At 47.3% G+C, this 26,231-nt stretch overlaps 1 long non-coding RNA gene across 2 annotated transcripts in view; it reads left to right on the top strand.

Moving 5' to 3' along the window:
• Positions 1-4,499: 4,499 nt before the first annotated feature.
• The window catches only part of LOC114853642 (uncharacterized), a 29,837-nt gene continuing 8,105 nt past the window's right edge, over positions 4,500-26,231 (top strand). The window contains exons 1-3 of one of the 2 annotated variants that reach the window (XR_008694502.1): positions 4,500-4,739; positions 5,039-5,089; positions 6,611-6,784. This is a non-coding gene — a long non-coding RNA (uncharacterized LOC114853642). Of the gene's footprint in view, positions 4,740-4,967; positions 5,090-6,610; positions 6,785-26,231 lie in introns of those variants that run through there. The other variant, XR_003785616.3, reaches the window with a different exon arrangement.

The following is a 26,231-nucleotide window of genomic DNA, read 5'->3' as shown; positions in this document are numbered from 1 at the left end:
CGCTGTAATTAAAACCACAGGTGGGACCCGTAACGCCGCCTGGCTGCTCCCAGCATGCAACAGGCACCATCTGGCGCGGAGGAAGGGCGCGCGAACAGCCAGGGGTTAAAACATCAAAGCCCGGGATCTTTGATCGGACCTCGGCGGGGTCGGGAGCGGGGGGAATAATATCCACTGTCTCTTGGATCTTTCGGCAACGCAAAGCGTGAAATGGGAAGATGAGCTCGAGCTCGTGAGGCACCGGGGCGGCCGCGCGTCCTTCCCACGGGGACCTGCCGCCGCCTGTCCCGCTACCGCGTCCTTCTAAAATGTCCGCGCGCAAACCCGTTAGGGAGCGTTCTCCAAAGACCCCCCGCCGCGCTGATTACTTCCGCCTCGGCGCGTGCTCCGCCAAAGCGAACATGCTCACTACACCTTGAAACATGGCAGAAGTCACGAGGAAACACGCGCGGCGCAGGTCACAGCGCATCGCGGAGCTTCGGCTGCGGCCGAGTCTCCGGCGGATTCCCGTGTTTACCGCTGTTTGTTTTCCTGATCCAGCAGCCGTGAAATTCAATAGTCGCTCTTTTTCATATGCGAGCGCGGCTGCGCGATAAGCTGAAAATCTGCCCGCGTAAGTAGGAGGAATGCCGCTCAGATCAATATGTGAAATGAAAAGTTATGAAGAAGACATAATCATCTCTCCGAGCCTTCACTCCCCGCGTCTGTGTAATAGAGCCTTTAAACAAAACCTTGTACAGCTGTCTCCAGACGCCTGACGACAGATCAGGTTTGCGTTCTCCTCCCTGACAGGGAGGCATTACAGCGCGGGATGGAGAGCTCATTTGAGATCAGCGCCAGGACACGGTTTCACCCGGGGCGGCGGCAGATTGCAGGTGCCTGCGTCTCCCGTCGCCCCGGCGCGCGGAGCGCAGGCACCGATCGCGGAACAGCCCCGCTGGTGGCGAGATTCACTTAAAGTTCGGTCTCCGAGGAACAATAAAGACCCCAAACAGCGTGCCTAAATTTAAGCTAGCATGAAATCCCACCGCTGCTCCTGGGCGGCTGCTTCCCCTCCCCCTCCCCCTCCTCCTCCTCCTTCTGCCGGTGATGTGATCCGCGCTTCGCAAAGAAGCCTAACACGAATTGTATTTGCATGTTAGTTTTACGGGCTTAGAGCTGAGTACTGTGTGTGTGTGTGTGTGTGTGTGTGTGTGTGTGTCTGTGTGTGTGTGTGTGTTACGGCAGGATGAACTTGAGGCCTACGAGAGCTGCTTGCTTCGCAGCGTGTTGCACCTTCACACCAACGAAGAAGAAGCAGGAGCTCACAAGGAGTATATTATGGTAGATGATAATTATTGACCAGGCAGTCGAGGGGAAATGTGGAGTAGCAAGCGAATGGCTCAGTAAAGAGCGCCGTTCCGACGGCGGTGTTCTTCTTAATATGGAAGCGAGATAAGTTGCAGTTTAGCCTAAGGAATTTTAAATTATAGAACGCACGCCGCACCTGCGGGACCTGTGGAAATTATTAAGGAATAGTAAGCTCTTCTGCTTCATGAGCCGCTCAGACAGAGCATATAGGGAAGGTGAGGTGCTCCATTACTTCAGTGTGATCGCTGACCTTGATCGAGGTCTCTCTCTGTGTAGCGGGACCCATTCTCTGGGTAGTAGATCAGTGAAAGAGTAGGAGTGACGCATTCAGCGGCACACTACCCATTAGGCCCGGGCGCAGCAGGGGTATTTTATGAAAATGCAGCGCTTATTGAAGGATTGAGATTCATGTCTTGCATTTTAGATATAATAACCTGCACTACTTGGCCTGAAGTTCACTTCTCTTTCTTCCTCACCATTCTTCCCTCCTCGCTGCCTCTTGCTCTTGCGACTCTGCACACTTTCCCCACCCCTCCGTCCTCCCCCATGTGTCATTTTACCCCATAGCTCCTTCCTCGTACCCGTCGCCCTCATGTCTCACCGTTCCCCTCTCTTTTTCTTCACCTCTCCTTCCGTGCCCAGCGAGAAACTAGTGAAACTGCCGGCTGCAGAATCCTGATCAGTCAGTTTGCGGTCGTTGAGGGCTGCCAAACTGGCTTTCCCATTAATCTATAGTTCTCCTGGCTGCGGTTAACACCTGTAACCTCTGCATTACATGGAGGGAAATGTTCAGTCCTGGAGCAGAATAGCAAACATCTAACTTATCCCGACTGTAGCCAAATCCCGCTCATTGGAAAACATTTTACCCACTGAGCAGATAAGTTCTGCGGGATTAGAAACATGGAGGTCCCTCTCTTTCGCCACTTCTCCTGTCTCTCATTCATTTCCAGCGAGTAAGTGAACAACTGCGCGGGTGAAGCAGTGAGCGGGTAAATGCTGATCAAAAAGCCAGCCGACCTGTGGGCTGTTTTTGCATCCGCTCCAGCTCCAGTTGCCATATGGATGCGTAAGGTACGCTTAGATGGCGCGATAGAGGTAAATGAAATTCAGATTCTAGTATCTAGGTCATTTGTAAGGCCCAAAGCAACATATCCTTCCCTGCCTGGCTGCTTTTCCGCGTGTTGTTTGAGTCTGTGCAACATCAAGGAGATGAAAACACTCCACATCCTGTATATGCAACAGCTCACACCAGAAGTGTGCACTGCGAGCATGCCAGCATGGCCCCTGGAGTTCCTTTTGACAGATTATAGATAGAATAAGCTATTATTGTGTCACTTAATGCATCAATATGCAATTGTTGGTGCGACGTGCACGACTAAATCAGTGAGCGAGGAACTCAAAGCGTCAGAGAAGTTCGCCAGCCAATTAAAGGACCAGTGGTTCAACTTTTCCTTTCACGCTAATGTTCCAAGGCGACGCGAAACTATGTTGGCAAAAGAAAAACTATTCAACAAATGTAAAACTATATTTTACTGCACTGTACTGGCAAAGGGAAGTTCATCCTAGTGTGGCACTGATGATCAACCAACTGTACCTTTATGCAACACTTTCAAGAGGATGTGATTACACGGTGAACTTATTTAAATCAGCCCCTTTGAAACGGAGTGGGTGGCAGGTCACACGCAAAACAAATGGATTTTTCCCATGGTTGACTGGCGAACAGCGTTTCCACATGCACCCGGTGCTCTCGCCTCACCTTCTCCTGCCAGCGGCCTCCCTCTCTCGTGCGGATGTGCAATCTGCCCAAGCCGGCGTGTTTTTTTCATTTTATTCGAAGAAATGCATTGTGGGAGGCTTTTAGGCAAGTTGAAGCAAGTGTGTACAACAATAACGTAAATTACAGCACTTTATCATACAGGGTATCACGAGCCGAGGGTGGGATTCTTCTTTAATGTCAGTGGGTGCCATCCATTTAACGGATTCCGCTGCTCATAGATCACTGCTGCCTTCCTGCACGGCTCCTCAGTTCCTCCGCCCGGATGAATTCCTATCAGATAAGCAGGGGTTTCGCTGCTCATCCCCCCACATCTCCCTTCATTTTCCTCCTCTCTGCCACCTACACGTTCTCCGTCCTCCTCTTCCTTTTCCTTAACATGATCCTCCAGGTCTACAGAAATACCTTCCCCCGGCCTACTCGCCTACACGCTTCACACGCTTCACACGCACACGGCCCTTCGTTCATATACTGTATAAGCTCATCTTCATGAATCGCAGGCTGCAAACTAGAGGCTCTTGGGAGGGAGTTTGAGTCAAGTCTCAGGTGAGAGAGGGAGGAGCCTAGAACAGGGCTTTTGGAGAAGCCTGTGCTAAGCTAAACTAGCACCCAACACAAACATTTTCAAATGAAGTTTGTGTAGAGGTGCCATTTCTGCTTAAACTGTAGATCCAAACATGGATCATGAAGTTTATCTGACCTTTGGGAGCATTTGGACTTGCAGCTCATGTTTCACACATCAGCAGTATTTACTCCTTGGCTGGTTAATTGCAACACTGTGGAGGACTTCCATGAAGGACACAACATGATAAGTGCGCGTTTGGGATTGCACTTAGTTTTCTGACCCTGTACATGTAAATATGCATGTGACCCACAATAAAACTAACTAAATATGCAAAACCAAGCAAAACATCACACAGGAGACTGAAGGTTTTGCACCATGTTTGTAACACACCCTCGGCTGTAAATGTATTCCTATATAAATACTTCCCCGCCTCTGAAGTTATTTTTATATGCATTCAGTGAATAATGCAAAAAAAAAAATCACAACCAAAAGTTACTTCACAGTGCTTTTCATTTTCCAAACATACTTGACAATAGCTCAGTAGCATGTAGCTCAGTCTGGAAAGCAGTTTCCAGCCCAGACAGAGATGATAGCTGGAAATAAAAACAGATTGTGGCAGTTGACAGGTGGAATGAAAAGTTGGTAGTTTCCTTGATGTTGAGAAGACTCAGAAGAACTCAGATCAAAGTTTCAACTGACTTTTAATATTTATCCAAGAAAAAATATTTCTGAAAACATCAGTAGTTGTTTTCCCCTTTCATTTCAACTGTTTGCTTTATTAAAAGGCCAGAAATGGCATAATTTAAAACCATTCACTACTGGGACAGCGTGCCAGTTAAAGGTGGGAGGAACTGCAAAGTGTTGGTGGTTTATTCCAACACACTGCCAGGGTCTGAGCAGAGCCAGACCAAGGACGAGTCTCTCCCCAGCCACACCCCCATGTCTGACCACGCCCCCTTTATTCATCCACTTCCTGATCCTCCCCTCCGTCAGTCATTAAACAATAAATCTCGTCTGTGCCTTCCCCTTGTACCTCAAGCTGCTGACTAGGTATTCTGTTTCTCATATATCTTGTATAGTATTTATAATATATAATCTTGTACCTATGTTCATGTTTGCTTTGTTTAGCTTTGGCTAGCCTCAGTTAGCATGCGTTAGCCTTGTTTAGCCATAGTGCCGTGCTCTCTGACAGTAATTGTGAATCTCGGCTCCAGATTTTTAATGCTCATGGCAAAATAAAATGTGAATTCCACACTGTTTAAAAAAAAACACTCACCTACTTTTGAGTTTGTGAGGAAACATCATAAATGCACCAAACTGACGAGATGAATCTGAAACTGTTCCTGCAGACAGTTTTATTGACGTTCTGAAGTTCGATCATGGCTGCGGCGGCTGTGGAGGTGAGGGCTGCAACTGAAACTCCTTAACATTTACATTTCGCCCTCATTAGTCACTTATTTTACCCAAACCATGAGAATTAATTGGATCTTGCTGCCAAGTAAATCTCATTGATTTCCCTGCTTTTCCTTGATATGATTTTTTCATATCGCTCGAGCATATTGGGCCATACTGCTCTCTGCAGATGTGGATTCACAATGCATATTTGAGGAGTGTTTGTACACAGGAGAGCCGGAGACGGGAGTTTGTTTGTTTGTGTGAGAGACGCAGATCAATAGTTTTGGTTGTCTGTGATTTTGTTTAAGCCCCGATAAAGTATCTGGGATTATATTTGTACACTCATCTAATGTTTTAGCATTAGAAAGTGTGTGATAGCTGCACATTTGAGTGATAATTACACTTGTTATAATATATTGATTTGTTTATCAAACTGCTGTATAATGTGACAATGTTTTTTTCTGAGCTTATGAGCTAATGACTAATCTGTTAAAGAGCTGTGATCTGATAATACGATGAGGTTTGCATGTTAAGATTTCCACATAAATCCATAGTCTCTGCTTTTCCACCGTGCTCCAGGAAAGCCTTCTCTCCTCGTTCCCCACTTTCCCTCACTGATTTCCATTTCCAAGTCGGAGGTGATCTCCCTGCATTCCCCGCTGGATTGTCATCAACTGTCATCAACGGCAGTAGACCTTGAACCAGATACAAGATAAGGGATTTCTCTGCCCTGCGTACGTGTGTGTGTGGCAGGCGGACAGAGAATCACTGTGGGCTGAGGATGGGGAGAGCAGAGCGCTGTGTTTGAGGCCTGCTGGGAGATCTGCGTTGGCCAGCACACCGTGTCTTAGCTCTCTACCACATTGTCATCTCCCCTCATGTTCGTTCACACAGCCCGGCCCAGACGACGGCCCTCTCAGACACCTGAGGGGCGGGAAGCAGCTGATAGGCTGCAGAGCTGTTTTCATGTAAATTAGCTTTATGCTCCATCGACAGCAGTGGGGCTTTCCTCAGCTCTGGTTCCCTTTTTATTTTATGTTTCTGCAGAAAACTGTGTTTTCTATTGGCAAAGGCGGGATTAATGTAGGTCGACACCTTCAGTCTGAGCTCGCATCCCAGCAACATCACACTGTTTGGTAAATTGTCTTTTGAGGGCAACGCTCATCTGTAGCTTTCATCGTTGAAACTTAAACGATTGATGGACATGTGTTTGAGAGAAACTGGAGCCATTAAAATGTTCTCCAACAGTCTGTTAGTATTTGTCTTCAGCGTGACTGCGTTAGCGCCATATAAGATTTTTCTAAAGCGACTAAAAGTAATCCCAACATAAATTTATGGGAGTTTATCGTGTGTGTATCAACCAAACAGCTAAGCTGTGCTGCCAAATATCCACATTTGACTCAATAAGAACTACTGTAAATGATGCAAAGCTGCATTGTAACCTCCTAGGCACACGCTGGCTGAGTTTCCCTTTTGTTTCGAGGTGATGACAGAAGTGTCTGCTGTGCTTTCCCTCCGCCTTGTAGGCTCTGTCCTTCAGCCTGCTCCCAGAGCGCTGCACAGCTGTGGGTGTCGATCGTGACAGGTCACATAATTAGAGCAGCGCTGTGTCTGTCTGAGACTGTGGCAGGGAGCCGCTGGACACATGAGGCTCAGCCAGGCCTCTGGACCCGTGGAGGCAGCCATGCATGCAAGTGTGTGTACGTTCATCCTCCCGTCACACACACACACACACACACACACACACACACACACACACACACACACACACACACACACACACACACACACACACACACACACACACACACACACACACACACACTAAAATCAATATTTCCCTTTTTACTTTTATCCCCCATTCGTTTAAAAAATTGGAAATTACACATTTTTGATTTATGGACTAAAATTTATAAATCTGGTGAAGTAGATTTTCAAAAAGTATTCATGAGGTCTTTCAGTAAATTAATGCATAAAAATGAATGGTGAATTTTTTTTGAGCCAAAGGTAATAAAAAAGTAGAATACATTTCCATAGCTAAGTGTATATTTGAGCATGTTTGCTGAATAAAGTTAAAAAGTGAGCACGGTTCTAATAAGGGCTGACCTTGAGGAGGCAGCGTAGTTAGATGCACAGTGACCACTTCTCACATGACGTCGCCAGGACAACCGTGACTACTTCCATCTCTGGGCGCTCGTCACAGCCTGACACCTCCCCCGTGACACACAATTTGACCCCTTGCCCCAAGCGTTGACCGTACTGTATAAACAGATGGAAACAAGCACAGCGACACACACACACACACACACACACACACACACACACACACACACACACACACACACACACACACACACACACACACACACACACACACACACACACACACGCACTTGTACTGTATTAGTTGCTATTTCTGAACTTCTGAACTTGCATATTCTGCCATTTAGTGTCTAATAGCATCTGTAGCATCTTACTTTCAACATATAGCAATTAACTTCAGTATGTGATATGATGTGAGTGGGGTTTAAAAGATTTCAGATCATGGCTTTCAAATCCACACATGGCAGAACTATTAGTGTGAACGATTGCTTTAATATTGTCGAATATGCCACTGAACCTGGTCCATTTGACAGTAGAGCATCCGTATTGCTGTAGCCAACTCTTTGCGAGTTGCTGCCAAGGGAGGTCTTAGAGGTAAGCTTCTTTTCTCCCAGATAAATTGCTTATTTGTCCTCCTCCTCCTCCCCTTGTGAAGAGGACCTTTTGGCCTGGTCAGCCCTTCGGTCGCCCGAGAGTCATCTGCTTTTATTGCGGCTAATACTCCCAGGTACGAAACGGCAGCGATGCTCAGGGAGCCTCCAGTTTCTAGCGCTGGCGTCTGTCGTGAATGGCAATCAATTTTTAATCACGGTCGTATCAATAATAACTAACGTATTTTCATAAATAAGAAAATATAATTGATGGAAATTGCTAAACAACAACAGGAAGTGATTCATCGTCTATAATTGGAGCCGTGGTTATCTGCATGCTCCAGGAACCCAATCTCCCACCTGCTTCTGCAGCTCCTGGCGGTGGCAGAGGTCACATAGCAAACAACACAAAGCACAGTTAATGGCCACCTTGCGTGAAATATTTAAATATTCATTTGCACAATTTCATTTGATATATGCTGCGGCTATAAAGTGAGATTAAACGGCCTATTTGAGAGTTTCCTCACTCATGCCTAATGGATTGGGAAACTTTTTATGACCTACTCTTTGTCCCTTTTGCAGTAATAGCAATGCTGCCTGCTTTTTATTTGCCAGTTCATAAAGTCATTTTTTTTTAATGCCTAATAGAGCAAAGTCGGGGCAGGCAGGCGCTTTTAATTGTGTGCTCGTGTATGAGTGCGCATGATGCTGGGGACAAACCTCCATCTCCCCCGTGTAAACGCTCTCTCTGTTCAACGGTAGATGCTGCAAAGTGTAATGTGCAAATATGTAAATGACAAGGTTGAGGAGAAGAAAGCTGCGATTACTGAGTGGCATATGGCTCCAATCGTGTCTTTGTTGGCAATTCTTATACACAAGGCTCTATATATATATATATATATATAAGTGGAAATGCCGAGACAGCAAAAACCTTAATACGAGCCTTATGAGCCTTATGCTGCCGTCCTGCAACAACAGAAGTTTCACTTTTACTTTGCTTGTACTTTTCTGTTGTCAGGAAGAAAGGATCCTTCCAAAATCACTGCTGTGTAAATAACGCTCGTCTTCATTTTGCAAAATAATGGATTTGTTGCTTTCTTTGTGTGCTCAGTTGTACCAGGCCCCATTATTGCTGCACCTCGATCGCAACCTGAGCGTCCTCAGCCCGCTGAGTGCCGAGATGTAAAAGCTGTCCGACGCGTCTCGGCGATATGCAAAGCTCTCCCCTTAATAATTCATGTCTGAGTTTACAAATGGCACTGTTGCACGGAGACGAATCAGTGGAGTCGCTGGGACGCTGTTTGGAGGAGATGAAAGTTTAATTCCTGTCCTAGATTACTCCTCCTCGTCTCTAAGCAGGCCCATTATTTCGCCTCCGCCGATGTTCCCCCCGCACGCTGTAATGGGAAATGAAGGGAGACGCGGGCGACAGTGGCGGGACACGACTGCTTGTGCACTCGCCCGGGACTCCCCCTGATAGGTGACAGCTGGGCCGGCCGCCTGCATCGCTGTTGGACGGAGCGTCCTGTTAGGCCGAGGGTGCTGAAGGGAGAACGGGGGCCGGCTGTAAATATAGCGCGGTAATAAGCGCGTGCCGCGAGGAGCCGCGCTCGGGACTCGGAGCCTGAACCGCAGGCCAGTCGTCGCGCTTCATCTTTATCTCGGCCCGTATACAAATACACAACGCCGCCTTGTTGTGCCGTTGCACTGTAGTTACGTCAGGTCGTTAATTCGTAATGACATAACCTCATTTGGGTGGTTAGCACTGTCACCTCGCAGCAACAAGAGCCCGCGCGTGAGCCTGCCCACTGGTTCGTCCCGCCGGTGCCCGACTCCCCCGGGTTCCGGCTTCGCAGCTGATTAATCTCTCAACCGGTTCCTTTTAAATGGGAGCCCTGATGAAAACCCCTCTTCGGTTGCACTCGCACCTGAATATGTGAGCTCCGCTACGCCGGCAAAATGGCTTCAACGGCGCTGCTTGGCATTACACACGTCACCCAGACCTTGCAGAGAGCTCGGTGCGCCTCTGCGTGGGCTCCTCTAGATCAGTATGCTGCCGGCTGAAGCGAAGGAGTGTTGTCAAAGGCGCTGAAAAGCTCTTTGATAAACGCTGAGGGCCACCGTCCCAACTCTTTCTGTGGCTCGCTCCCTCGCTCGCTCGCTCGCTCTCCAGAATTTGCCGACTTAGAGGACTGAATCAGACGCGATCAAAGGTTTATTTGAATACTTTTTTTTATTCGCCTCAGGGTGGAAGGTCAAAACATTTATAGTGATACCAGTGTTTTAGATAAGAGAGCAAGAGGTGTGAGTTTGACTGAAACCTGTAAAAGTGCTCCGATGCTGGATCTTTAAATTTATAGTCACACAACTTCTTGAAATAAGTGTTAAAGTGAAACTTGCTAAAATATGAGGCACTGCTTCACACACAGACCTGTAACCGATTACACACATGCACACTTGGCTGCCCCGGCACACACACACACACACACACACACACACACACACACACACACACACACACACACACACACACACACTCTCACACCCTCGCGCCGTAAGACGCATTTAATGATCTAATTCCGTAGTCGATCTAAATTTGAGGGTTTAGCGTCAGATGACACTAAAATCGACAACTTGCTCCTCATGTATATGATGACGGATGCACTGTTAACACATGGGTGTATTCTTAGCAGGCGTTCATGCTCCAGAACGTTCCTCCCGTTTGTGCCAAATGGAAGCGGGTCCAAGGAGTGATAAGTGAAGTGACAGCTGATTAAAGTCAGCAGCGCCTGTCGCTGCAATAATGAAAATAAAAGCATGTGTTTCTATGATAGTATGTTTACACATATACAGTGCATGTGAAAGTGTGTACAATAAAAACATTCATTCCATTCATTCTTTCATTAATTGGGTGAATTTCCATTTAACATGCTGTTAAAACTTTGTTAGGTCAAATAGAGTTAATGTTATTATTTTGATCATTTCCGAGCACAGATGCCGCTGCATGAAATCTTCCTATCAGTGAGTGTGTCAGTCTTTTCTGTCTGCTGCTTCTCTCACGCTGCGACGAGCTCATCTTGTCCTCAGAGCATCATTTAAAAGCTCAATGTCTTGCAGACGGACAGGCCGGCTGCCGCCGTTAAGGGGAGGAGAGGGTTCCTCCTTCGCAAAAAAGCTGGGGCGTCAAACCAGCAACCTTGCAGTCACAATCCCTGCTTTTGAGGCTTCCGGACACAGAATCCTGGTCGATTGTTAATTTCTGGTTGTGACAAACTCCAGATGTTTGAAGCGTCTTATCGTAGCGATCCAGGTGGCAGATTCTGCTCCTCGTATGTTTTCCACGCGACGACTTCCACTCAGAGGCTTTTTCCCTCTGTGCTCATTGTTAAAGGATCCCAAGAGAGGCCCCCATTTGTGCATATATCCTGTTTATTTCCTCATATATTGTTTTACTGTTCTAGTTCACCACAGTTGTCATAGTGACTGTGTTTTATAGGATTTGCGCCATCACATGATTTTGTGAGTCTTTCATAAAAGTGTCATTGAGAATGACTGCTGGAGAGATGGATGGACTGGACTATCGCGGCTGCTTAAAGACACGGCTCACCTCTCACCTCGCCCGCTTCTTTTTCCCCTCACCATTTGTCACTCACCCCTCTCGAGTTTCGAGTTTCTGCGGTGCCGCTGTGCCACCCTTTACTCTAAAGGCAATCCAGCGCCGTCATGCACTATATCAACACATCTGCTGCTGTATTCAGTGTCACATCTGGCTGTCAGTGTCAGCGAGACGGTCAGGGGAACACAAGTATTCATGGGAGATTCGCTGCCTCTTGTCTCACCGTGGGCTGAAATCACAGCCCCTGCTTCTGTCATCGATCTCTCTGCAAAAACACAAACCCCAACGCGCCATTAATTACGTACTAATTCATCCAAATTGGCCAAATTGGCCAAATTGGCGCCGACATTTATTGCCATCTGGCAATTCTGGTAATTAACCACAACTTGCTAAATTAGCATCACTTTATGTTTGCACATGAAAATATATACTCCCGTATATTACACTTGGCTCACGCACGTGCATTATACTAGCACTGGCACCGCTTTAAAGCACAGCTGCATCCCCACGTCCCTCTATAGTCTGGTTCCACCTAACAAAGCGCTGCCCAGGCGGCGAGGCGTTTCCAAGGAGGTCCGACGGCTGCCGACGGACAGCAAATGCCTCATAATGTATCTGACACGCCGATCAAAAACAAACGATTGTGCGGTGTGCAGGTGTTAAAGCGATAATTGGACCACTACTGTACAGCACTGTCTTTCATCACAGAGGGATCGATAATCCCTCGGAGGGAACCCAAGAAATTATCCTGGAGATCAGCCCGCGTGGTTCCTCGCTGCCGGCGCTCCAGGCTAATGCCGGAGAAATACGGCAGCCTTGAATTTAATGAAAAGTTTTCACTCAGGCCACAGGTATTGCTGCCTTTTGGCATTTAACATGTCCTTGGAAGACATTGTGCCCTTGGTGTGCTTAAGGAATGTGCTGCTTTGTCTAGACATGTTAAAATTTTATGCTTCAAAATAAAATTCATACTCTGGTGTGGGAATAATTTTTTTTTGTATAGCGAGTGAGGAAAAAAGATAACTACAGGTTGTGTGAGAGTCTTTTAAGAATAATAGCCAAGTCATATAATTTTTAGAGCTTGTTTTTATTAATATCCACAAGGAAACATTAAATTTAGGGTTTGAACATGACACGTAAACTTCGGAGGTCTCACAGGACCTGGACAAAGCTGACAGTCACTTACTGAAGCCATAAAGTTATTGTAATTCAGCCCCTAAGATTCTAAAATAATTACACATCTTTTGAAGAACAAACAACTAAACGCACGCACACGTGTTGTTTTGATAATGGCACAGAAAGAGTGACACACTCAGACTGTGCGTAGCAGTCACACGCAGCAACGCAGTTGGGTGATACAACAGGTGACACGGCCCCTTGGCTCTCGTTCGGTGAAAACGCTGTGGAGAAGCTGCTCGGATGAGTAGTGAATCAACTTCCAGGTCCAGACGTGCTTTTATTTCTGATCAAGCCTCCTGTTCAAACAGCCCAGTTCACCTACTGTATGAAGGCAGCCCATTTTTGTGATGGATAACACTTGAATTGGCCATACAGGTGACCCCCCCCCCCCTCCTCGTTTCATGGCAGAAGTGTTCCTGGTTCACCAATGAAGCCCCACACATGGCCCCATAGTTGAGGAAAGTAATTTCATTGGTTCAGGTGCAGGAAATTGATATAGTCACGCTATACGTGGATTCTAATCGAACAAAGTGGACATGACAAAAGTGAAATTAGAAAAACAGGGAGATTGATGGTGGGGAAAACAAATCCTTGTCAAGAAGCTTGTTTTTGACACACGAAAAATCTTTTATTCGGTTTAGGCCATTTCTTCAACTTCCCATCTTGATTAAATTTCTCGCCTTAAGGTTAATCCTTTTGCGCTAATTCAAAAAGCAATACTTCATGTTGTTATGGGAGCTGAAGCCTGTTTTGATATTGAGCTGGATTTGCTGGGAAACGTCACGAGGTGGACGTGTTTTGCTAAAGAGAGATTGAAATGGACTCGAGTAATCTTGTCCTCAACCTAAGGTGAGACGCTGACTATGATTCATGACTTGACAGTTTCCTCATCCCTCAAATCTATTGTTTTAAATCGACTGTGCTTTCACACGATTCAATTATACAGTCAATATTGCAGGGCTGGCTTTCTACCGCGAAATATTTGACGATATGAGAACCTTGTGTGACCCATTTATTTTGATTTGGGAAAACAATTGTATCTCATCCCTAATGCCTGTCGTGGGCAGGGTTCATAAATCACTCCGCCGGCTGCGCGCGGATGCATGATAGGTGCTGCAAATTCAGCACTATCTAAAGAAAAATTAACATAGATTATGTCATGTATTCATCAGCGGTGTGTTTAAAATGAAGCAGCTGCACAGGCCCCGGCACGTGCCACTGTTTTCCTGCTATTACTTCCAAAGAGTCAAAAGTTGAGCTCCCCTTTTTCAGAATAAAGCTTTGGAATCCGAATAAATTCCCCTGAAGATCTTTGAAGTGATATTTTCCTCTAAAAAAGGCAAACAGTGTCACTCACTGTATATGTTTTATGCAAAACAGCAGCGAATAAGGGCACGAGCTTTAACACTGACGATACATCAAACCTTTCTTTGCTACCGATGCACTGTCTGCTATTTTATTGCTCTGTTGTCTTTTCTCCCCCATGAAAGAGAATTATAAAAAAGACCTCCACCACTGCAAGAGAGAGAGAGCGAGAGAGAGAGAGAGGGGCGGGCGGGCGTGCAAGAGAAAAAACAGGCAGAGGGGAGAAAGTGGGAGAATGTGGAGAGATAGTGTTTATTGCTTGTGGGAGGTGAGTGATGGTGCGGTATAAAAACCCCACCAAACTGAGCAGATGGAGCCTATGTGACAGTAAAACCCCAAACGTCCGCTGAAGCTTTTTTTTTCTACCAGTGACTTATGAAAGCTATCTGTCAAAACAAAGGCAAGAGTTAGCAGGATGATATGCTAATGAAGCAGCCCTGCCCCGGTGACAAATTATGCTCAAAAAAGTAAATTGTTCCTCGTAAGAGCCCTCAGTGAGAGCGGGGACAGCAGGAAGTGACATGTGACAAGTGGTTGGTAAAGTTCACTGTGAAAAAAGAAGCCGTAAATCCTAGTGATTTCAGAAAAGAGACTGTTGCAATAGAAATGAATGAAATGCATTATGGTAGCTGAAAACTATGTTTGCTGGAGGTTGAGCCCACATATGAATAAATGGGTGATTTTTAGGTGCTTAGGGTGTTTTCTACATCACGCACTGGCTTCTTCAGAAGGAAAAGACGCTGCATTGGAAAAGTGGAGACTGGGCAACAGGGGCTTCGTCATTTATGAAACGTCTTGCCTACTTAATGTCAATTGTCACTCGTCTTGGGCACTTTCCCACCGTGATGCATCAGACGTCCCGGCCTCCACAAACACCTGATCTCAATCTGTGGGAGCGAGGGGAAGAGCTCCCAGGTGAAGCGAATTAGGATAAACTAGCTCCACCTTGTTCAGCGCGCATGCATCCGTGTTAGAATACACTGTAATAATGGAATAAATACTCAATGACATGGACTGTTTTTATGCTGGTTGAGGATCTGAGTACTTGAGCTCTAAAGCTGTTATGATCTCCTAAAAGCATGGTACACTGGGTGAAAGGCGACGCTTTGTGAGCCCGTGTTTGAAGTAAGAAATAAAGGCAGGTAAATTTGCGAGGAAAACCGAGATCCCTGCGCACAGAGGGGTTATTGTGTCTGCAGCCAAAGCCTATGAAGGTAAGAAAGGGCAAAGCTGCAGGAGGCGTCATGACGGAGTTATTGTCAGTGTTTACATGCCAGGTGTCACAGATTGCCGTCCCAGTGTTCTCAGCAAGGCTTCAACACGGTAAACAGACTTCAAAGGAAAATGGTTGTGTGCTGAAACAGAGACGCACATGCCCAAAGGTGGGTCCACACGCACGCACACACACACACACACACGCACGCACACACACGCACACACACACACACACGCACACACACGCACACACACACACGCACACACACACACACACACACACACACACACACACACACACACACACACACACACACACACACACACACACACACACACACACACACACACGTACCTTTTCCAAGTGCACACTGTTGCACATGAATTATGGCTTGCACATTGAACATGCGTTTCAGTGCAGTATAGTGCATCCGACCTTTAGACCGGGGTCACTGTGAAGCATGTAGGTGGATTAAAAATAGCAAAACCCCACGGAAGCTGAAGGAAAGCAGCTGAAATGTCATCCTGGCCTGAAGCACCATGAAGACATGCCAGGACAGACGTATGCACGCGTGTACACTGAGGCTGCAGTGGATATACAGCATATATATAGAGTACTGTATGTGTGAGACACATGAACCCATGCTGTTGTTGTACTGTGGCTTGGATCTGTTTGTGAGCTTTGGCCACATGGATTATAGCGATTGGACTGCGAGCACAATTTAATGAGGACAATCAATTAGCAACTGGACAAAACAACAGCAGGACCAAGTTTAGTTGTTTTGTTTTATTGTTTATGAATTTAATCATTGCTAAAATCTTGTGTAAATATTCAAAAATAAAGACAACCTGGCAGCGGTACAGAAACTAACTCAAACCACTGAATGTCTCCTCACTATTGTTAAAGTATGTTCACGCGTCTAAACAACCTGCTTTGTGCACGGCAGTTATGAGGATAATGGCACATAATCTAGTGAAGTTGTAAAGATTTACAAGAAATAGAAAAAAGAAAAGATCCCCTCTCATCTCTTATGCAGGGACAATGGATGCGCCTTGAGACACGGGTTTTGCTGAACCACAGTGGAGTATTTGATTTCCAACCACTTTTTAGCTGATCATTATATTTTATTAAAATATCTCGCTTACATAAAAGCCCTCCCCAACACTGGCATGCGAAATAACAAAAAAAGAAGCCGTGCATGAAGAGAAGTGAGGCGAGCGAGCCTTTAATAGGAATCAGAGTTTACACATTTACGAAGCAAACAAATAAAGGCTTCCACAAAAGCCGCTGTAGCTGTCAGACTAAATGTATTACTGCTCTGATATCACCCAGTTTCACTCTGTTCACATATTACCTACTTTATCCTCCCCCTGCATTGGTATCTCTTTAGCGCCTGGATTCCGTTCACAAGCATATTTGATGCGTAATAAGGAGACAGTGATTTTATTCCTGTCTCCTTTATGCTCCCGTGTCGCGCGGAGGAGGACTTTCCGGACACCGTTCTCCACCTTGAGGGTTTACAATTCACCCCCCCCCCCCCCCCCCCCCCCACACGTCGTGCCCCATCGTACCAAAGGGCCCGTTGTTATTCACACATCTTTAATATTTAATCACGATAACACTGCCACAAATCACATCAGAGCTTCTGCACACTAGATCATATTGTCTTATCCAATAGCAGGCTCCAGTGTTGCTATCAATTACAACTTTGGCACCCAACTAATTTGTTTGAGGGCTACACTGGTAATTTGATTTCGGGCTCACTCACTTGATTTCCCTTACCCATTAATTTCATTTGCACTTGCCCATCAGCGGCGCCGGCACATGTTGAGTCACCCGCATCCCAGAGCTCATCTTAGCCCCGTCTCATTAATGCCACCGGTTGTGGCGAGTGCCAGCCTGACGCTCGCGCGCTCTCGTTCGCCGCCATCGCAGCCTGCGTCTCCCCTTCAGTGGCCTGGAACCTCTTAACCCGTCCACTCCTCGGCTCGCCGGCCGCCACGCGCCATGCGGATTCAGAGCCCGCGTCGCTCTTCTCCTTCACACAGTGATGCCGTCTCAAAACCGGATGCTAATTATCGCACGAGATCATTTATGGTTGTTATTCCTGGCATGTGGGGCTACGTTTAGGAAACAAACGAACCAGTTATGCATTGTAGGGTTAAGTAAGGGGTTAATGAACGTGCAGCGATTGGAAAGATGATGAGGAATAACAAGATAAGCATACAGTATAGTGTCATTCACTTCCTGTCAATTAACCCTAACACAACAGTGCATCGGTAAAAAAAAACAGCTCATATACTGTGGTGGAAAATATTAGTTTTCTAATGTTTTGATACTGTAGCTTCTTAAATAGGAATTTATAAACCGCACACACAGAAAAGTTCTTAATAGTCAATAAAATGACTCAACAATCTCCCCTGACAGGAACAAAAAAGTATCTGCTTTAATAGTTAAACTCACTCAGATCCCATTTGTATTGATGAGTCCCGTGAAAAGTGTCATGAGACCCGTGTTATTGAAATTTTAACAAGGATAAATGGCAGCGACGCGGCGGCGGCGGCCTCTGGGGAATCTTCCTCCCGCTCCACGAAGGAGTTACAAGGATTCCTCGCGTCGTAAATGAACTGGGCCGTAATTCCGCCGCCTCCCCGCATTTCATAATTCATCGCACGTCTTTGACTTAGTGTCATTTATTTTCCATACGGGTGCTTAGCTGTGAAGACGGAATAATAAAGGATACCCAAACAATTATGAGGCTTTAGCTACGCACCGGCGGCTCCGGCGAGGCCTCCCGTCTGCGAGGGCAAGTGTTCTGTGGTGGTTAGAAGCGGCGTCACCTCAGGCTTTTGACTTTCTGTCTATAAACTGTTGCTACACGGCCCTCGAGGTGGCTTCTCTCCTCATATCATGCACACGCAGCCTCTTCGCGTACTGCAGCCGCCGCCCGTGTGCGCGCCTCCGGGTCCCGCGAGGTGAGACCAGCTATCGCGTGTTCGCCATCTGTCGTGTGTTCACAGCAGAGCGCTGCCGAAGCGCGTAACTGCATCAGTGTCTCTTATTCAAACAGCTAATGTCGGTTATTGCATTGTGTAAAGCAAAAAATAATGAAAAAGCTGTTTTTTTTTTCCCAACGCTAAATATGGAGTCTGTCCACTATATGTGTATTATTGCATCCTGCTAAATGATCAGACCCTCTTTTATAAATAATAGTGTTTGGAGGGTGCATAATAAGATGCAGTAATTAATGTCATCGATTCACATCTGTAAGGATACTGACTGGGAGAAATGCGATTACTTTTATCACATTTCAAAACTTGGAGTTAGTTTCCAAGCTCCGTAACTTGGTTAGCGTGTGACTGTGGAGAGTGTGTGAGAGGGGCTGCTCTTGCGCTGTGATTGATGAGAACACACCGGGCAGGCTATTAAAAAACGCTGCAGCGTACTCCGCAGACAATGGCAATAAACATATTCTGGGTGGAGAATTCAAAAAGGCTTATTTAGGGAAAGCGTGATTTTTTTGTTTGTTTGTTTTAGCGCCGACCGTAACCGTAAACCCTGGATTAATAGGGGATGTCGTGTGCACATTTAAATATGCTGCACAGTGGTTGCACACACACCCTGGATGCAGATGTGCATGCAGATGTTTGCCTTTTGCTCCCTTGTTTATGCCGGTTGCTGGTCTCTATTTACAATCAACAACTGTAAAAACTAAAGACCAGCATAACGACCCTGCATCTCCGGCACTAGGACTCACTGGGATTTAATCACTTACTTTGAAAGCCATCGTCGGCACCAGTTTACCTTTTGCTCGGGCCCAAAACAGTAAACAGCTCGACGGGCTCCGTCCAAGAGCAACTCAGCCCACATTCGAGCGCCTCCGAAAGTGTAAAATGACCGGGCGGCGTTTTGCGGCGGGCTGTTTGTTGGCCGAGCGCGGCGCGAGTCTCAGCTGGGCGCCTGTAAACCTCGCACGGCTTTTAATTAGTGCAGTTGTGGAGGTGCCGGTGCAGTAGGTGGATGTTTCGGATGGAGCCGTGTTGCGCTTCGCTTTACGCTGCGCCGGGCCTGCGTACAAGCCTGGAATCCTGCCATCTGCTCCGCGCAGCCTCATATTCACGCCACAGATGCGGCAGCGGCATCACTCATCGCATCCTTCTGCGAAGGAAGCTCTTGAAAAATAAGATTTCCTGCGTTACAGCGTCTTCTTCGATCTGAAATGGCGCTGCAGGTAGTTATGGTGGAGAGGAATGCAGGTGTGGAGAGGAATCCACGCGGTTACAGATGGATAACTCATAAATGTGCTGTTCGTGGCGATACGGCGTCTCCAGAGGCGACGGGGCGCGCGCCTCCGTAAACTGTGCTAGATGAGGGTTTAATGGCGAAGTAATGAGAGCGCTGGCTCTGGATGGAGGATGCGCCTCCAACGCAGTCGGGACGAGCCTCTGGTTTGGGAAAGGTGTTTGCGCTCGCGGTTCTGTCCCGGGGTCGTATTGCTTCTCAGAACACGTAAACACACTTACTGTACACACGCGCTGACACGGGTGCAGGTGTGCACGCGTGTGCGGGACGCGCGCTGACAGGTGCTCCATTATTCAAAGTATCTCCTTGGGTGTTAAGCTCTGACAGAGAACCAGACGAGGTTTCTTCCCCCTCCCTCCCCCTCCCCCCTCCTTTCAGACCCCTCCCGTCCGCGGAAATATTACCGGAGCCTCCCTGGGGAGGAGGAGAGGGGAAACGTGATCTGGAAGAGAGGGGCGAATCCACCACAACAACAGCTGTTTCCAAATCACAACAACCTGGGGAAGGGTTGTGGGTTATATTTTATGGGTGGAGAGGGACCACGGATGTTCATTTATTTATCTCCGCAGTCAGCATAGAGGTGTGTGTGTGTGTGTGTGTGTGTGTGTGTGTGTGTGTGTGTGTGTGTGTGTGTGTGTGTGTGACAAGATCTGTCACGGATCACTCTTTACTTTTACAGGAAGAAGCCTAGGGTCACGAGTCGCTCTGGAGTGTTCAGAAATAACGCCACAGTCAGTCATGTGCACATAAGATGAATAAGTAACCAATAATCAATTTTACGTGTCAAATAATATAACAAATGAATGAACGGAGCATAAACATGTTGAAATATTGAACCGGGAGTTTGTGTTGGTTTCCTCTTCACGCGCTTGCATACATTAGATGCTACTTCTCCGCGGCTGCAATCACGCTGAGAGCCATTCGGTATTTCCTGCATGCAAATGCTGCATCAGTAGCGCGTGGCCACGACGGGGTCCGCGTGCGGCCGGCGCGACGGCTGCTGCTGCCGCGGCGCCGTCCGCGGTCTTAATTAGCTCGCGCGTGCGGCCGAACACACGGAGGCGATCGCACGCGGGGACTGAAATGAGCGTAACGGCTCTCGGTAGGGACCAGCGCCGAGTGCGCGCGCCGAGCACGCGCGCCGCTGGCGGGTTAACGGTCGGCCATGATGTCGGTGCTGAGTACGAACGCAGCATTAGCAGCGCGCGCGCGCAGGCTAATCTGCCGTAGTAACTTCCGGCACGTGTCGGTTATTACACGCCGAAACAAAACCTCGTCTATTATCGTCCACCCACAGACCACGGGCCTCTTGGATTTACTGGCGAAGGCTTCAGTCCTCGTACTCGGTTCGTTTGATGCCCCAGAGCGTCACGAGGGGAGAGAAGGTTCCAGAAGTTCACATCACAGTGTGAAGTTCTTCACTCTGGTGCGTCCTCACTTTTCAATTAACACCATATGATACGTAGCTCATTATAACTTCATGCATGTTGGTTTACATCAGTCGCACATCCGACTCTATGGACTATACACTTGTAGTGACATATTAGGACACAGCAGCTCATTTGTCAGAACCAGCGTCATGGAGCCTCTTTACATACAGTACAGTGTAGTGGAATCGCTCATTTGCATGTTTCCCCTCATCTTGTTTCTAACTGTGCGTCAAGCCTAGTTTTCCAGTTTCGAATCCAAACTTTTTAACCCCAGACAGGGGCGCCGACTTTGATTCCGACCAACTGATTTGGTATCAGATCGTGATAATGACAGTTTCTAACACTGGGAGGCTGCCGTTTGTTGCTATTCCTGTTGCATTTGAAGATGTTTTCTGGATGGGAGATCTGAGAACTGTAGTGCACGACAGCGTTCCACCGGGGGATTCTCCGCCGTTCTCCTCCTCTGATGTGGGCCCTCTCGCTCTTATTACCTTTTTGTTGCCGTTTTTCCCCGGCGCTCCTCTCTCGCTGCGCCATCTGTCCGTCCCGCGCTCGTTAGATGGGCTCTGCCCATTCGCGACGCCCTCTGCCTCGGCTTCACCCTCGGCACTTCCCGTTTAGTCTCCAAAAGCCCCGGAATGATATGCGAGTCTGAGTAAATCTGCCACGAGTTCTTGGATGTTTGTCAGACGACGCTAGAACAACAGCGTGATTTGTTCTGTGCACAAATTCTCAACAGTCTATACCCTCTTGGCATTGTTAAGGGAAGGCAGCAAAGGCAGAGACAGACATGGAGAAAATATCCTATCAATCTACAGGATATTAGCTGCGAGGCACCGGTTCACGCTGCCAATGATGTAACCCTCCGTGCCAGCATGAGCAAGTGCCACAATAAATTACTTCACATCATCCAGTGCTTTTATCTGATGATAGCTCCGCGTGTGGGTTGTGTGATTTCAAGATTAAAATTTTTTGTTGTGGTGGCAGTGGTAGCATGGTGATTAAGGGTGTGAAGGGGGGGGCAAGGAAGGGATAATGTTTGGATGCGAAAAACCTGGACTCTCTCGCTCGATTCTTAGTGTTTGGGGTCATTTTTCACGGCGCTCAACAAGAAGAGAGTTGCTCCGTGATTTGAAAAGGAACGGCGTAATTCAAATTGCGGACGAGCAACTAAACACTTTGCCTGTTTACTTCATGGAATGATGCGGTGATTATGTTTATTTAGGCCTGCGCCACCTCACACGGCAGCCTACGTCCGCCACGATTTTACACTTTGTGGATGAAAGACAATTGCCGTGGCCAAATTCTTGCCTGGCTGCACGTTTTTTCGCCGATTACCCCGTGCGCCGGTACCTCCGGGCTTCTCTGGGTGAAATTACAGCAGTTTGGGCGGCGTCCGAGCTCGGCTGGCAGCGGATGAGAGCGCGCGTGGGCGGTTTGCACCCTGGCGTACCGGCGCCACCCCGGACTCTGGCGGGCCAGAGGGGCGCCGCTGCCAGACCGCGGGCCAGTTGGCAGCGGCGTCGTCACGATTAGGATCAGCTGAGGAGTTGGGTTCCAGCGAGAGGCAGGGTTCTGCATGCGTCACGCGAGACGCCGGAACGGAGCCTTGGAATTCATCGGGTTATTTGCCGAAACAATAATTCTGCGGAGGCAGAAGAGAGAGACGGCGTGTTGGAGGTGTTAGAGTATTAATCTGAATGCTCACTAGTATTAGCCGCCGTCTGGCTGCCAACATCCAGAAACTGTTATTTGCCAGAGAGATGTAAATAGCAGACAGCGCATGCATCGACGTCCAGCGACATGAATCCGCACCATAATCCTCCCACAATACGTAACAATACCACTCCTAACCCACTGTAACCTCTCACTGGCTGCTCATTCTGCCTCCATGCCCCATTAGCCTTAAATGTACCACTAATCTCACATTACAAACACATTAATATTAAGTTAAACTGTACCAACAGATGCTACGCTGCAGTACATAACTAGTTATCACTGCATGTTTTACCTGTAATGTAGCTTTACGGAGGCAGTGAAGAGTGGATACTTAAGAAAAATATATTATTCAGCACTTATTCACATTAAAGTGGACACTTTACATTAAACCGGCCCTCCTTTGTATTTGCAGGTAGAGAGAGCAAATAACATATAATGTGCGTCAGGTTTGTGAGTCCTCTCTGAGAGCATTTTCTAAGAACATTCAGCTGTTGCAGCGTTACAGAATATTTGTCTAATATGGGCTTTGAGAGCAATAGTTATGAACTGGTTAAAGGAAAAGATAATTTGATTGTTACAATCACAACCAATGCAATCGAAATTGACTGAAATCAAATCAGACTTTCTGAAACAGAACTCAAACGCTGACGTATTGCACCTTAATAAAATATGATAATCTTTTAATTAAACCTATGGAAACGACCTGCGTAGCACCTTTCTCTCACGGCCACAGATTAAAAAACACTCCACAGGCGAGGATCCAGGCAGCGCATGGATTCCACATCACAAAAAAATTAAATAAATAGACAATGCTAAACATTACTATGACAAATGCCAAACATGTTGTTCATTCATACCAACAGAAATGTGTGTTGGCATATTTGACAAGGTTAGAAATAGATTAATTAAACTGATATTTGTGGGTGTTTGTTGTGAGTAATAAAATGGCTTTGTGCTTATTCCCACAAAAACACACTTATACGAATGAAGGATTCAGTAGAAACCGTACGAATGTAATAATAAACATCTGCATATGCAGCGCTGTTTAATAAAGGCTCATGTTTTCTCAATCACAAACCGTGAGACGTCAAAGCAGACACAAGGACCTCAATTTGTGTTGCGCTCTCGCCGCTGTTTCGTCTCCAGCAACACCATGTTTACTGACCTGGCAACATGTCATGTTGTGTCAAGTCCTCAGTCCTAAGAAGACTCGCTGAACAGAAAGGTCAGAAAAGCATGCTCATAAAGGGATGTGGACAGCTTTTAGCCCGTGGCTCCGCTTTAATCAAAGCCAAACGCAGTTGCAGTCAGGAAACACTTCTGATTTACTCAAGCAACAGTGAACACTGGCTCTGAGTAAGACCTGTAGGATTTGTGGTGTTGAGGGCATTTACTAAGACATCACCAAATCCCCCTGCAGAGATATGAGGTGTGCATATATACATACATATATAGTCATGTGTGTGTGACTGGGTCCTTGAGGCGAGTCCGTGCCCTGGGCTGTTTCCTCGCCACTTTGTCAAAAACATGTGGCATGAAGCAACACACCTGCAAGTCATGTGTTAAGTCACTGCTACTGTGCACTTCGCAGTCGAACCCGTTTCAGTCCTTATCTCGCCGACAACAGCTCCACCGCAAAAACCCAACATCGAATCTTTTCTTAACTCTTGTGTTTTTTTTTACCCCCAAAATGCTGCAAAAACAGTCCGGAGAGACTCGGAGCACAATAATCATTATTTTCTGCCTAATTACAGTACGCAGGCGTGTTTTCTGACTCTGAGCATAAGCAGGCGGTGCTCGTATGGCAACGCGTACGTCTAGCGAGGAACAGGAGCGTTCGTGAGGGCTCTCCATCATGATGAGAGACGGCCCACACAGCTTCAAACTGCTGATGAGCTTATTTTTAGGCGATGGGCTCGCCCCAGTGTCTACTTTCCGTGTGGGACTGACAGAAAATGTGGAGCACATTTCAACGTTAATACTCGTATAGCTGCTCCGTAATTAACCAATTAACAGGCAGCATGGCCCACCAACACCACACCTGATTCAGTTTGCAATCAGAAATGCTCATCTGCAAAATTTTAATTGTGCCCCGGGCAATAACTTACTGTTTGTAATCACATTCTCTCCCTCCCTATATTGCACCGCGGTGCGTCTGGGAGGAGGGGGGTAAAAAAAAAAAACTCACTGGCGCAAGTTAATTCGACGAACCTCCATGTTGGAGGTGCGCGCGGCGCACATTACCAGCGGAGCTTGGGGGGTTTGCTGAACAACAGAATCCCAGTTAATATGCTCTTCGAATTATTTACACATCCAGCGTTTATAGCGTCCAATGAGAGGTGAGGCGGAGGCAGGGGAGCTTTCACTCCGCGTGCACCCCCCTCTCAGCAGAAAGGTTGTACAGAGACCACAGAATGCGGACACACGCAAAGAAGAGGCTCCCGGCCTCCACGTATTGCAAATGAGATTTTGAGGGTAATACTTGCTATTCAGCAGAGGAGGGGACGCTGCATCGCTCCGCTTCTATGGCAGAGCTAAGCCGGTGCCAGAGCCAATCATGGTTGGGGAGTCAGACGTGCTGCATGGACGAGATGAATCACCAAGCTGTCATGTGCCTGTTTCACATTCTAACTGTGGGAAAGCAAATTGTAGGTGACTTAATGTTCCTTGTGTTTTCCTCCTCTGCTCGCTGGTGCGGTGCCAGGCCATACGCTGCACTAAACACGCTCCGTCACACGGAAGCTGCTGCTAATTGTTCCACCCTGATCCCTCCGTTTCTTCGGGAGGCCGCGGCCGCCCAGTACTTTTTTTTTGTTTATTTAAATATGTGGTCGATGCCGTTGGCTTCGGTAGATATCCACCAATTACCAAAGTCATGCATTCTAATATGATCGAAGAGGGGCGACTGGAATTAGCTTTGCACTCTTGATGTTGCATGCACACCCTAACTGCACAACACAAACAATCTAGGGCAGCTATTCCAAATCCAATTGTTGTGAACATGAAGCCAGCTAGTTTCAGGCAGCGGGGTGAGTTTGGCCCACACATACCAATTAGGCCCGTTTCCAAAGCAATACTGCACAATGCTGCCCAGAGGACTGCAGCAGAACAAGACTTTGATTTCCCTCAATGTGATAGTAATTTCATATTCCTCTGAAAAGCAACATGGCTACTGAGGCTTGAGTCTCGAGATGAGCGGCGGAGAGCGTGTCACAAGTCGCCGCGTCTGGTCATTGGCGTGCGACACGTGAGGACAGCAGGAAACTGGGAGCCTTGTGATGCGTCCCTGCACCGTCGTAGGAGCGCTTGCACCCAGGCTCCCGCGACGTCACGTCCCTCGGCGGCGCTGTTAAACGCCCGCATTTGATCAGTTATTGTCTCCTGCAGCACGTCTCAAAGAGGCGCCCGCATCACAAATCAAGGCCATCACAGAAAACGCAGCCCGCGGTCCTCGCATCGACTAAACACTGGGGCGCCCGAGTCCCACCACAGCGTATGAGACTGACTGAGGACTAGAGAGGGTGGAGGCATGTAATGAGAGCCAGGAGAGTTACTACGCTCTATTTATAGGGGATGCAGGATTGTTTACCTTCTTCCTTAGCTACTTGTTTTGGCAGGCGGTGAACT

Source organism: Betta splendens, chromosome 4, assembly GCF_900634795.4.
Source record: "Betta splendens chromosome 4, fBetSpl5.4, whole genome shotgun sequence".
Classification (NCBI taxonomy): domain Eukaryota; kingdom Metazoa; phylum Chordata; class Actinopteri; order Anabantiformes; family Osphronemidae; genus Betta; species Betta splendens.
This window is presented reverse-complemented; position numbering and strand designations above follow the sequence as displayed.